The 13,255-nt window shown below is 45.6% G+C and overlaps 1 protein-coding gene and 1 pseudogene across 2 annotated transcripts in view; both read right to left on the bottom strand.

The window, feature by feature from the left end:
• Nucleotides 1–10,557, bottom strand: part of SQOR (sulfide quinone oxidoreductase) — a 40,952-nt gene extending 30,395 nt beyond the window's left edge. The window contains exon 1 of one of the 2 annotated variants that reach the window (XM_074327793.2): nt 10,415–10,557. The gene's annotated coding sequence lies outside the window, so the exon portion shown is untranslated. Of the gene's footprint in view, nt 1–10,275 lie in introns of both variants that reach the window. The other variant, XM_019756666.3, reaches the window with a different exon arrangement.
• A 2,265-nt stretch (nt 10,558–12,822) lies between these two features.
• LOC148758664 (large ribosomal subunit protein uL23 pseudogene) lies at nt 12,823–13,236 on the bottom strand (annotated as a pseudogene).
• Between the last annotated feature and the right edge of the window lie 19 nt (nt 13,237–13,255).

Raw genomic sequence — 13,255 nt, 5'->3', positions numbered from 1 at the left:
AATTCACGGGGCCCACACCCAGAGCCCACACTGGAGGTAGTGATACCACTTTACAAATGGGGAAACTAAGGCTCAGAGAGGCAAAGTGCTCTTCCAAAGGTCACACAATGAGTCAGCAGTAAGGCCAGCCCTATGATGAGTCCTCTTTGTGAATAGCAACTTTTTCTGAATGCCATTTGGAGCAGCGATGCAAGTATTAGCAGGAGCTAGCACTTCCAAGGTGGAGAGACTCCCAGTCTGACCTTCTCCCAGCTCCTGATCTTGGGATGGCCTTTTTGCTGGGCTGGGCACAGCAGGACAAAAGACACCTGCTACCCCAAGAAGGGGGTGCCTCTAGGCAGGGGCAGATTCAGGTTTTATGGGCATTGAAGCCTATACAATTTAGGGATTTGAAATTATAAATACAAAATTAGATACAACAGTTAATATTAATTTCGAATGAGAAAATACATCACAATAAATGTCTGAATCCTTGGAGATTCAAGACTCTTTCTTCTGAGATCTCTTTTAGGCAATTTATCGGAAATAGAAACACAGGAATGTTTCCCCGTTACAACCTGGCTACCCCTCCTCTCCTGGCACAAGTCGAACTCCCTGCACCCACAGGGGCCCTGAAGCAAACTTCATTTGCTTCTGCACAAATCCACCCCTGGTACCTGTAGCCCGCCCCTCCAGGACTAACTGAACTAGCCAGTCCCTCCTTCCACCAGTCCCGAACTTTGCTAATCTGCCTTGCACCCCTTCACAGCATAGCATGGCTACTTTGAACAATCTGAAGCTAGGTCCTGATTCCTATTGTAAAACTGGCTCATCACGGCCCTACACCAGATTCCTAGGTGGCAGGCTCCATGCTAGACACTTGAGGAAGACATATCATCCCCATTTTACAACAAGAAAAATGAGGCTGCGGAGACTGGTTTCATCCCTAAGGCCACACAGCAAATAAAGGACAAAACCAGGATTCAACTGGTGCAGCTGGAAGAGAGGGAGGGAAGAAATCAAAGCAAACATCATCACTTTCCCTGTTACATGGAGGACACTCCTGGGAATGGACTCACACAGTATGGAAGCTGACAAGTCTCAAGCCCAGCAGTCAGCAAGCTGGAAACTCAGGAGAGCCAGTGGTGTGGTTTCAGTCCAAAAGTCATCAGGCTCAAGTCCCGGGAAGAAGTGATATTTCAGTTCAAGTACAAAGGCAGGAGACAACCAATATCCCAGCTGAAGGCAGTCAGGCAGGAAGAATTCTCCCTTATTTGTGGGAGGATCAGTCTTTTTGTTCTATTCAGACCTTCAACTGATTGGATGAGGCTACCCACATTGGAAAGTGCAATCTGCTTAGCTCAGGCTCCAGCTTCTTCCAGAAACACTCTCATAGACATGCCCAGAATACACACCATGACCCAGTCAAGTTGACACAGAAAATTGACCGTCAGACCCTCTGACTTAAGCTATAGAAGGACAGGTCCAAATCAGGAAAGAAACTTACTGTGACCAAATTAGTACCACTTTGGATGCCAAGAAAATGCCAAATATTGCCCCATAAATACTATGGTTCCTTAACACGATCTCATCTTAATCTGAAGTACATGCGAGTAACATACGCAGTTATATTCATGGCACTTATCAGTGGCACTGTATGAGACACTTCATGAAAATTTACTGGAAATACTGTGAGTCCCACCATGTTAACCATGTTTTTAATTTTCTATGTTGTATGATTGACATTTTGGGGCTTCGTTAATCCTAAAAGACTGCACCAAGGATAGCTGACTCCTTGAAGACAGTAAACCACTTGCCTGGGAGCACATCTTTCTTAAGTAAATCAACCCGCCCCAGACCCATACTTGAGTCACTTCCTCCATCTGGCTTTTACATTCCGGAAGGCGTTATTCCTCTGCCCTAACCATCCCAGGTCAGATATCAGACAACTAGGGCAGCCCTTACCCCAGAGCCCACTACAAGTATTCAAAATAGCCAATCCCAAACGTGCTGAGCCTGTTCCCTGTGCCTCACAAATTTTATCCTCAAATTTTCTGCCTCCTAACCAACCTTGTGGCTTCCCAGGTGGCCCAACGTGATACTATGCCTCCTGTTCCTAGGGAACTTCAGTAAAACCATCTTCCTTCTTGACATTCATCTCCCAGTGTGTTTACCTTCCCATACCTGATTAAAACAAAACCCAGGTACATTTTAATTCACCTACATTAAAATGCATTCACTGACTGTTCAGATGGAAGATTTTATATGTTTAACAAATTTTTGTTCTGCTCCTTTTTACATATCCACTAAACTTTCCAGTGACATTTTAAAAGTAATTTAATTGCATATTACTGTAGAATGTTATAATTATGGGTGAGTGGGCCAAATTCTTGCAACTAAATAACATAGCTACAGTATGAATTTTTAGTGCAATAATTACTCTGGAGGAATATAGCCTCCGGCCCTCCTTTCTTTTGTCACACTCTATCACCTGCTGTATGGAAACTTCAGATAGCTTCTCCACCAAGGAAAGTTTTCATATCTCTTTTACCCGTTAACCTAGATGAAGGGAAAGTATCATCAGCCAGAAGTGCTCAGAAAGGTGTTTAAAGAAGGAATCTTCTACAGCATACAAATATATGTGCAAATTAAGATTTATACTTATACTGAACTGGTCTCAATCACACAGTGGCTAAATTTGCAGAACCAGAAATCAGGACACCAAACCGAAGCTATATTTTTATTTACATATTTCCTATACAAATGCAAATTAAATTACATTTTGCAATGCTAAATGTTTAAGTATATATTTACGGAAAGAATAGAGTGACATGCAATCTGCGTGGTCACAATTCTGTTGTGTCTAAGAATGTTTCCACAAGTATTCACTGAGTACTACATACAAGGACCTGTGCTAATGGACAAATGTCCCCACCCCAGTCCTGGTCCCATTCCCAGTCTATTAGCTTTAGGTGCTAAGGGAAGAACAGCAGAGTTTGCCAGCTACTGATAATGTAGGCCAAGAATAAGGTGCTCCAAATTTCAGGGGAAAGTTTTTTTAATGTTAAAAGGTATAATTTAAATATTAGAATGGTAAGGACAGTTAGACGTGTGCACCACTCTCTCTTTCCAGCTTGAATTGTATCTCGCGCTCTGTGTTTTCCTCCATACTCAATATAGTTTTTTAATGAATTAAGTTGCACCTTCATTCATGTGCATACATCTGACATGTAAAGGTAGTGAATAAATCCATCTATCTATTAATTCATTCAATGATCGGAATGATTGTGTCTCCAAGATATTCATATGTTGAAATCCTAACCACCAATATGATGGTATTAGTAGGTGGGGCCTTTGGGAGGTGAGTAGGTCATGAGGGTGGAGCCCTCAGGAATGGGATTAGTGTCCTTATAAAAGAGACCCCAGAGAGATCCTGCACCCCTTCTACTGTGTGAGGATACAAGGGAAAGGCATCAACTATGAACTGGGAAGAGGGTCCTCGCCCAACCATGCTGGCACCTTGACCTTGGACTTCCCAGCCTCCAGAACTGTAAGAAATAAATTTCTACTGTTTATAAGGTACCCAGTCTGTCGTATTTTTCATAGCAGCTCAAACGGGCTACAGCGGTTATTGAGATCCTTCACTGTGCCAGGTGCTGTGCTAGGAGCTGGGGGGGAAAACAGTGAACATGTCACATCCCTGTGCTAACAGAGCTTACATCCTAGTGGAATGGAGTACATATGAGCCCCTCATCCCTCCTGAAATGCTCTTTCTTGCTTCCTGTCTTAGCCGTGGCCCAAAGTCCAGCCCAAGTCACAGCTTCTCTAGTCCCTCCAGCCCAGGGTGATTCTACAAGTCCTATACCTATCTTGACCTTCTTGGAAATTTCTTGTGGTCACTGTTATTTGTTGGCATTTTGTTGCATCTATTTTCCCAAAGAGACTGAAACCTCTTGGTGGTTTCAGCCTCTGGTTCTAGACTCTGGTCCCGTCTAGCCCCACTGACACGCGTGGAGTATTTGGGCCCTTCTTGTCATCCCCTGGGGTGGTCCAGAGAGTTGGCATAGCAGGCAGAAAACCTCTGCCATGTAGATCTCTCTGGCCACCTCTTCAGGAACAGTTGCAAAAAATGAAGTAGCTTTATTTTCCAACACCTATATCATCTCTGGATTAGTGGAAGGAGAGTTGGGGTTGGCTTCCAAAAATCTGGGTGTATATTTCATCTTAAACTGAACTAGCAGAAGCAAAGCACAATGTAATTAATATCAGCTCAACATCTTAGGTGTTTTGATGAGAGAAGGAATAATCGATGAAAGCTTGGTGAAACAGACAGAGCAGAAGATAAAGGACTGGTGGGATTTTGACAGCGGAAATGCTATGGGAGGTACACCAAGAGGAGAGAATAGCTGAAGTAAATGAATCAAAGAGATGGCGACTGCCCTCCAGCTCTCGCTCCAGCCTTCTCTGCCCTGCTGTGAGCCCTGAGAGCTGACCTGTAAGGTGGGCATCCGCTGGTCCTCTGGCTTCCAGTTGGGGTCACCAATGGGGAGGCACCAGTATATTGGAGAATGGAAAGAGAGTAAAATTAGGATATTTATTCCTCAGACCCCTGCTGCTGAGCCTCAGCTGTAGGCTGTATCCCAGAGGCCTTGGCTCCTGTGGGGTGGCCCTCTCCTCAGCTACAGCTCTTTCTCGGGGCTATGGTAGTCACTCCCTCTACTTGCCTCTTCAAGCCCCAAAGCAACACAATTGCTTCATCACTCTTATTGGTTCCCTTTAACCCTGCCCTTTGTAAATAGTTATTTCATTAAACCTTTCTTAATAACATGTTCCAGTGTGTCAACTGTTTCCCAGAGATCCTGACTAAGATGGCAAGGCCCAGAGTATGTTTGGGCAATGGACGTTCAACCAGATTTGACTGATGTTGAGAAAAGTAGACAAGAAAAAAAATATTCCAGCCCAATTATAAAGAGCCATGCTAGGGAATTGAAAAAAATCAAAGTTATGAGAAGACAGAGAACAAAGGGGGTGGCTTTGAGACAATGCATCTAGTGTCAGGGAGCAAATTAAATTGGAGGAGAAAAAAAACCAGTCCTGGAAGTCAGTTAGGAGACGAGGGCAGTGGTCCAGATGGTGCAGTGGTGATACGGGTCTGATTAGGTGCTAGCATTAGAAATACAAATAAAGATTCAGATAAGACCCGAGGCAGGAGAAAGAGAATGATTGGATGAGAGACAGGAAGGGCCCTGGGAGGAAAAAAAAAGTCATCCAGGCAGCTGAAGAGAGAGGAATTCCATGGGCAGAAACAGCAGTCAAGGCAAGGGCTTATCTAGAATTGTTTGGGACATTTGAGTCGTCTAAGGGTTGGGAAGTGGAATCACCTAGAATGAGCATCGCGTAACTGTGGTCAAGGAGGAGGGCAGCCTACAGCAGACGTCCACCGGGAAGAGGGTGAAATAAGATTGGCTAGGCATGTGTAAGCAAAGTTGTGGTTTGGGAGCTTAACCCTAAACGATCATAATCCTGTCTAGGGATCACACAGGAGCCAGCTGCAGGACAAATGCAGACCAGAGCTGTGTTTTGTTTGGCTCGTGCTATTTTCTTAAATTTTGAATTAGTGCCAACATGAAAACTTTGGGTATCTCACCAAAAAAAGTCTAGATTGTTGGCCTTTCTGACAACACCGGGCCCACCTTCTCAGAACATGTGAACACTTGGCTGGAACTAAGCAGTCACTGCCCATCTAGATCCTGCAGGAGGTTCCCGTTCCCCACAACCCCACTCGGCCTATACCACTCATTTATGTCACCTGCTTGGCCCTGGCCTGCATTTGAGCTCATGATCCCTGCTAATGGCAATGAGAGTCCTTAGAAGTTCTTAACAAAACCGATGTCTTTGAAGACACCCCCTCCCCCCCGCCGGGGAAAGTTGAGAGGATGAATTGGAGCAATTCAGTTAAGTTCAGCATTTTTGAGTGTGTACTATGTGTCGGGCCTTGTGCTGGGCACTACAGAGCCTGTGATGAATACAAAGAAAGAGTCTGTCTATTGTGTAACAGGAATGATTAGGAATATGAAGACCCACTAAGTGGCTGTTTCAGAAATTCTAGCACCAGCGAGGGCTTAGGGGAAACAATGAGAACAGAGGTGGAGGCGTAAATGCACAACACATGTTGAAGGAATCTCTGTGACAAATTAGCTATAGCGGATAAAGAAGGCAGACTGTGAACTGTGACCTTGTTCCAGTGGCTATAACAAAGAGAAGGTGTAACAATACTGGATTACTCCAAGTGCAGTAAAGGTCCAAAGCAGGGTGAGAGAGAAGGAACTGAGAATAGAACGAGAGGTGTGCTACGGAGGGGTTGCGCAGGCTGCACCCTTCCTCTTGGCACACCTGCTCTTGAGTAATGGCAGTGCTATCATTGCCGGCGTGTTCAGAAATTGGATTACTGTATCGTTAACAAATAAAGAAAATGGAACAATCTTCATTTAGTCCTGCAGGGCCCAGTTGGAACTCTACCTCTGAACCTGTTAAAATATAATTAAATATTTGTTTAAATATTAAGCTGTGAAGTAAGGCTTTGGTAGTGGACCAGGAGCAAATCATCCAGGAAACAGAAACGCAATCGTATACAGCGCCTCGATGATTCAGGGTTTACAACCACACTGGGGTTCTTTAGTTCCTTAACTCTCTGGGGCAGACTGCAGGAATTTTCTTTAAAGAGTTACCGATTTAAGAGTTACTAATGAGGACTTTACAATGAAACCATGGCTCCCTTTGCTGCTGAGAAATTTCCTACCACTGTCCCTAGCCTAAACTCATTTTACAATCAGGAAGCCTTACAATAGAGAGGTCTGACAATTTCACTAAGCCATACATTTGCTGAGCAAAAAGTAAGAATTATATTTACAGAATGAAAACTATCGTATTGTGGCTCCAGGAAAGGAAATAATGTCAGGCAATTGAATTATTCCAACTAAAAGTTAAAGGTTTTGACTGAATTATATACATGGGGAAGTGCCTTGTTTTTCTGCTTGCTTTAACCAGTGGGATCTTGACCACTTATGTCCTAGCATATAAAGCATCACAGTTCAGCTCCCTTTCAACTCCATCATTCACAGTTGGCCTGGAGTCAAGCATTTTGAAAGTGTCCTTTCTATGTCTGCATATGCTTATGTGTGCCGATCCCCAAAGTATAGAACACAACACACTGGAGAGGGAGGCCTCATGTGGAATTAATTTGTTCCCAGTCACACAGCAGGGATCAGCCTAGGCCTTGTCTCCTGACTCTGTTCAATGATCACAATGAAATTACTTACCAGCCTCAGGAGAGCTGGGATTCCCACTCAGAGTCTCACGTACAAAAGGACTCTGAAGGGTGGATGGGGTTTCCTCATACACAAGGACTGGCCAATTAGTCAGGCATATTATTCCCTGAGGTCTTAATGCAATGAGAAAAGAATCTTTCATTACAAGTTATACATCTGTTGTTCGACAATAATTGAAGAGATGCCAAACTCAATCCTTTAGTGGTTAGGAACAGAATGAAGGACAGGCAAGGTAACAGGTGTGCCAGGTTCCCTAAGATCCTGTCCTCCCGATGTCTGACTAAATGACACAGTTCCCAGTCCTGCCGAAGCTTTGTCTGAGGGTGTGTTAGGAGTCAGAAGACCCAGGTCCACATCCCAGGTAGGGCTCGTCCTTAACCATTCTGGGGCATGCTTTCTTCATCAAAAGATAAAGAATTGCACCGGATGGCTTCAAAGGTCCCTTCCTTTTCTAAAACTCTGTCATCCTCTACATGAGGGGGAAAGGGAAGTGGAGGTTCACAAGCAGGTACTCAAATTGTTCTACTAACATCTCAGACTGATCAGAACTGGAAATTATTGCAGTAAAGAATGACAAGTGTTTATATAACCAGGCCTCCTCCTGGTGTCTCTTCCTCTTCTTAGAAAGACACCAGTCAAATTGGATTACAGCTCCACCATTAGGATTTCATCATTCACCCTTAATTACCTTTTAAAAGACCCTATCTCCAAACAGTCACATTCTAAGGTACTGGGGGTTAGGGCTTCAAGATATGAATTTTGAGGGGACAAAATTTAGTTCTTAACACCAGTATTTGCCCTTCCCAAAATTAGAGGCATAGATAACCCCAGTTTGTTCTAAATTTCATGTTCTTTACAAAGTTCTCTCCCTATCTTCCTGCCTCAGTGCAGCACTTTGGGGGAATCACAGAGACGGGTGGCTGAACATACTTTCCTTCTTCTTATTAACATCCACAATTGTTGAATTACACAGACTTTTAAAGGCTGGGAATTAAAAAACCACAAATTGGCTTCAGTCCTAGCCTGGGCAGCTTCTAGCAATTTACCCCAACCACTCCTATGTACCAAATCTTCAGGGTCAAAGAGGAGTTATATCACAGTGGGTGGTAGGACAGGGAAAGCTAAAAAGAAAAATGTGCATCTATGCCCAGACATGCTTCAACATGGGTCTGTCTCCATTCCCTCATATGACACTTCCTGTGTTACAATCTAACAGATGAATAAACCTGGACACAGGCAAGATGGAGAACTTGTTCAGCAAAGGAATCCTCACTTTCATTTTTCTCTGGCAGAACACCAGCCACACAGACCCCGACACACAAAGCCATGGGCCATGACCAACATTTCAAGCACTTCAGCTCCAAATGTGTTTATATATTTGGTCAGCCAATTTAAAAAAAAAAAAATCCCAAATTTTAAACAGTTATTTCTCAAAGCACCAGCTGTCTCTTTGATGAATTTTTTCAGATGTAACCACAAGCAACCCAGTCCAATCCACTTATTCATTCAAAAAAATATTTATTGAGTATATTCCATGCACCAGGATTGGAGATACAACGGTGATGGCCATAAGCTTGCAGTCCAGTAAGGGAGACAAACAAGTTCTAATGAATAGTACTTATCTTACCCCTCTGTGCAAGGCAGTGCTGGGGTGCTTGAAATACATGGTAAAGCATAATTATCTCCACTGTACAGAGAGGAAGCCAACACACAAAGAAGTTCAAAAGCCAAGCTCACACTGCTGGTCAATGGAAGTGTCAAGACCGGAAGCCATGTCACCTGACTTCCTAGGCAGTGCCCTTTCCACTCTGAGGGGATCTTAACCTGGGGCTCATGAACAGAGATGGAAAAACAGTTTTTCACATCTTTATTTTCATTAACTTCTAACTGAAATTTAACACTTTCTTCATTGTTTATACAGACAACAAACCATGGCAGTATTTAGCAGTATCTATTACTTTGTCACCAAGGAAATCACAGACATTTTCTTATATTACAGGTGTTCCCTATACCTTGAAATATTGTTTATGCTGTTACTACTTCAAAATTATGGTAGCTAGTAAATCCACTGCTAGATCTTGTTATTTAATGCATTATTTTTAAAGGCATATATATTGCTTATAATTATACCATAAATTCTTTTAATATTTGACAAGTGTTTTGGAATTGGAATTTATAATACTGTGCCTTTTATTTTACATCTTTAAAAGTATTGTACTAAGAAGGGGTCCTTAGTCTTCCAAGAACTGCCAAAGGGGTACAAGGCACAAAAATGGGTCAGAACCCTACGTTATAGCAGCCCAGACAAATCCAAAGGTTCGGCTCACTGTGTCTTTGAGCAAGAAGGTAGGTCGGGATTTTTAAAAAGACATAAAGAGGAAAGAAAAGGAACCACAACTCCACCAGAGGACCCTTTCTTTCTCCCCTTTCCGCCTCTTCCTGTTCAGTACGTGCCCTAAATGCTCTTCTCTGCTGATCGCAGCCGCAGCTGACTCGAGTGCACCTCTGAACCACGCGCACTGGCGGTGGATCAATGTGTCCCCGCTGTGGGCAGACAGACTGACGTCAACCTCTGACCCCGGAGGCTGAGCACCCCACCACGCCCAGGGACCGTGCTGAGTGTCACAGTCAACAAGTGAAAGGCGCCAGAAATGCCCACCACCAAAACGGATACTGCGGTTTTTAACCGCCCCTCGCAGCTGGACCTCTGCGCGCCCCGGAGGCCCGACACTCGGAGAAGGAAGCAAGAATCCCAAGACCCAGGTTCCAGACAAGAGCAGCAAAGAGCTGCGGTGCGGGGTGGGGAAGGAAAGTCTGGAGCGGGACGGAAGCCGGGGTAAGGGTCCGCGGGGTCCCAGCTGCGGGAGCAGAGTTAAGCCAACTACCAGCCTCAGGGGTACTCTCTGTACCCGACCGCTCCTCCGCCCACTGGCCGAGGGCCGGGGATCGGCCTCCCGATGCCTCTTACCTAGCGGCGAGCGTAGCCTCCCGCCACAGCTGTGAGCCCAGCAAAACCTGCCGCTCCCAGCCCGGGCTCCCGGCCTTTGCTGGGGCCCCGCCCGCCCGGCCCCCGGCGGAGACTTGGAGGCGGGGAGAGCGAGGCTCACCCCAAGAAAAGTCCGGAAAGGTTCCGCCGCTGCCCCGCCCGGCGTCGCTGCCCGGGCACCAAGGCCAAGTACAGGTTACACCCGGGCTTTATGAGCACACAGAGGGCGGAGCAGAGACGCGGGTCCAGCCGGCCCGAGCGCTGCCCACTGGTCAGACTCGCCCTCTCCTCCCAGCACACCCCGGAGAATGGCCGGGCGCCCTGGGGCGCGACAGCGGAGGGCTAGGAGGCCAACTGTCGCTGTCCCCTTCGCCCAGCGGGGTAGCAACAGCAATGAGTGGGCAAAGGTGCAGGCAGACCTGTGGATAGAAGCGCTACGATTAATAGTTTGTATCGGGTCCTCCAGAGCCGTCCTGTGCGTCTCACCTGGTTTCCACGACTGCCCGGGGAGATTGCTGTTCCCGCACTCATTTCACAGATAAGACAGCCAAGACTCGGAGAAGCCCAGGGACTCGCTTTGGTAAGCGCAGGGGTAAGGCCAGGGTCTGTTGGCTTTCAGCCACTGCCCTCCACACGTCCTACTTTCATGACCACATTTTTCAACTGGCTGCTCTTTCTAGGTGAGTGTAAGTAAATGGTTCTCCACAATATCAGATCCAACAGCCCCTTTCAATAATAAATACAGGCTGTCCCAAAAGTCTTACTGCAATTTTAAGCCTTATTAGTAACTTCACGTGTTACAAACTTTCCCCCAAAACAACCCTTGAAAGTATGTTTACATTTCTTTTACATCTATTTTGTTTTGGTGACTTTTGAATGATTTTAAAATTTTTTTTGTTCCAAGCAACGTTTTCTATCTTCAATCAGAGGGACCGCCTGCATCTATGATAAAGTCACTATGAACACAGTAGCTACAAATGCAGACTGTAGACTTTTGTTGGCAACTCAGTTCCACCTGCAGCATTGCTTCTGTGACATGATTTTCTGAAATGGGAAACAACTCTGGTAAAGAAGCTCTGAACAAAATAATCCCTGTTTTTCCAACTGATGCATTCCTGGAAATTTCAGTATATTAGAGCCATGCAATATTGAATATTTGTAATTATCTGAGCTAACATCCAATTTATTTTAAAAAAAAAAAAAAAAGTTTTTTCATACTTGACTTGGGGCAAGAGCTGGGGAAACCAGGAATCATGCAGGACTCATGACAATTAATTATTGTATGGCACTGTCCACACAGCACAGGATGTTGGCATCCCTGGCTCCCACCATCTAAAGGCCAATAGATTATGTTCCAATCATCCTGACAAACAAAAATGCCCCACCCCACATCCCAGTCCCATTACCCTCCCCATCCCAGTGAAGCAGCCCTGGTTTAGAAGGGAAGGCTGCAGGCAAGAAAGAATCACAGGAGATGTGCTGTTTGCTGGATGGTTTGAGGTTGGCGGGTGTGGAATCAGATTCAGTTAAGAAATGTGTCCTGAGCTTATCTCACATACTGGGGACTTCTACATGTATTCATTCTATTATCTCACCTAAGACCCTTCCTTCTTCTGTGAAAAGTGGGGACTGTAACATCAGACAGCCAGGAAGAGGGCTGAGAGTTTACTTACTCGCGCAGTTGCTCTTTCACCTATCTGATGGATATTCCGCTACGTGTCAAGCAAGCCCTGTGCCTGCTGCCTGGTCATACATATACTGCTGACAAACCCTAACCCACCCATGTGGGGCTTGCAGAGTAGTGAAAGTGCACACCTGGGGAGATGGGATTACTAGGAGACACATCATTTTTAAAAAAGGTGGGGAAAGAAAATGATAGAAGGGGCTGGCATTAAGGAACACACCCCAATTCACCATCCTAGGGAAGGAAAAGCAAATCAGCAGGGCTCTGGGAAGACGCCATGCAGACTCTGAGCAGGTAGGGCTGGCAACAGAAATGCATGGGACTAGGGCATGGAACAGAGAAAGGGACCCCCTGAAGAACAGAGGGCAGGTGAAACCACAAGGTAAAGAGACTGTTCCTGCAGGCATGCAACTTTCAACAGTACCCTCTGCTTTACCCAATCAGCAAGCCCCTTCCCCCACCCCTTCCCTGTCGCAAATTCTCCCCTGGGTGAGTGAGTAGGTACAGAAGCAGTTCACCCCTGGCCACAGCAAACTCTCCCCAGCTCAGAGAGCAGCCCAGCTAAGGTGACACCAGCTTCTGAGGAGCTGCAGGGAGACTTGTGGGTTGAGTTCCTACTATGCCCCTACTAAAGGGACCAAGCAGCACACACAGTGTTCAGCCTGCCAGACCACCAGGCAGTCTCAGAACCAGAGATGGGTGGGCAAATGGCATGATGATTGTGTATTATGCCAGATTATTTTTTTTTACAGTGAAAACTTTTTATACTTAGAATTAGCCAGCTGGACTATTTAAATAATCCCAATTTTGTTGGCAACATCCAAAGCATCCTAGTCAGGAACCCGTCAAACACATGCCTTCTTCTCTCCATCAGGCCTGATCAGGGTGTTGACCTTGGCCTTGTCAATGTCACAGAGCTTCTTCCCAGCCTGTCGGATCTGGTGCGTGTTGGCCTTGACATCCACAATGAACACAAGTGTATGTTGTCTTCTATCTTCTTCATGGCTGAGTAAGTCGTCAGGGGGAACTTGATGATGGCAGAGTGGTCGAGCTTGTTTCTCCTGGGGTGCTCTTCCGAGGATATTTGGGCTGCCTTCTGAGCCGCAGTGTCTTGGGCCTTCGGAAGGTGGGTGATATGCTGATCTTCCTTTTTTGTGGCTGTGGATGCCTTTCAGCTCTGCTTTCTTTGCTTTCAAAGCATTTGCTTTGGATTCGGCTTTGGGAGGGACAGGGGTTTCCTTCTTCACTTTTGGCACCATCTTCATGAAAAAGCTATGC

Source organism: Rhinolophus sinicus, chromosome 3 (assembly GCF_057876585.1).
Source record: "Rhinolophus sinicus isolate RSI-liver-muscle chromosome 3, RSI-T2T, whole genome shotgun sequence".
NCBI classification, from domain to species: Eukaryota; Metazoa; Chordata; class Mammalia; order Chiroptera; family Rhinolophidae; genus Rhinolophus; species Rhinolophus sinicus.
The sequence above is the reverse complement of the archived record's forward strand: the minus strand, read 5'-3'. Positions and strand labels throughout refer to the sequence as shown.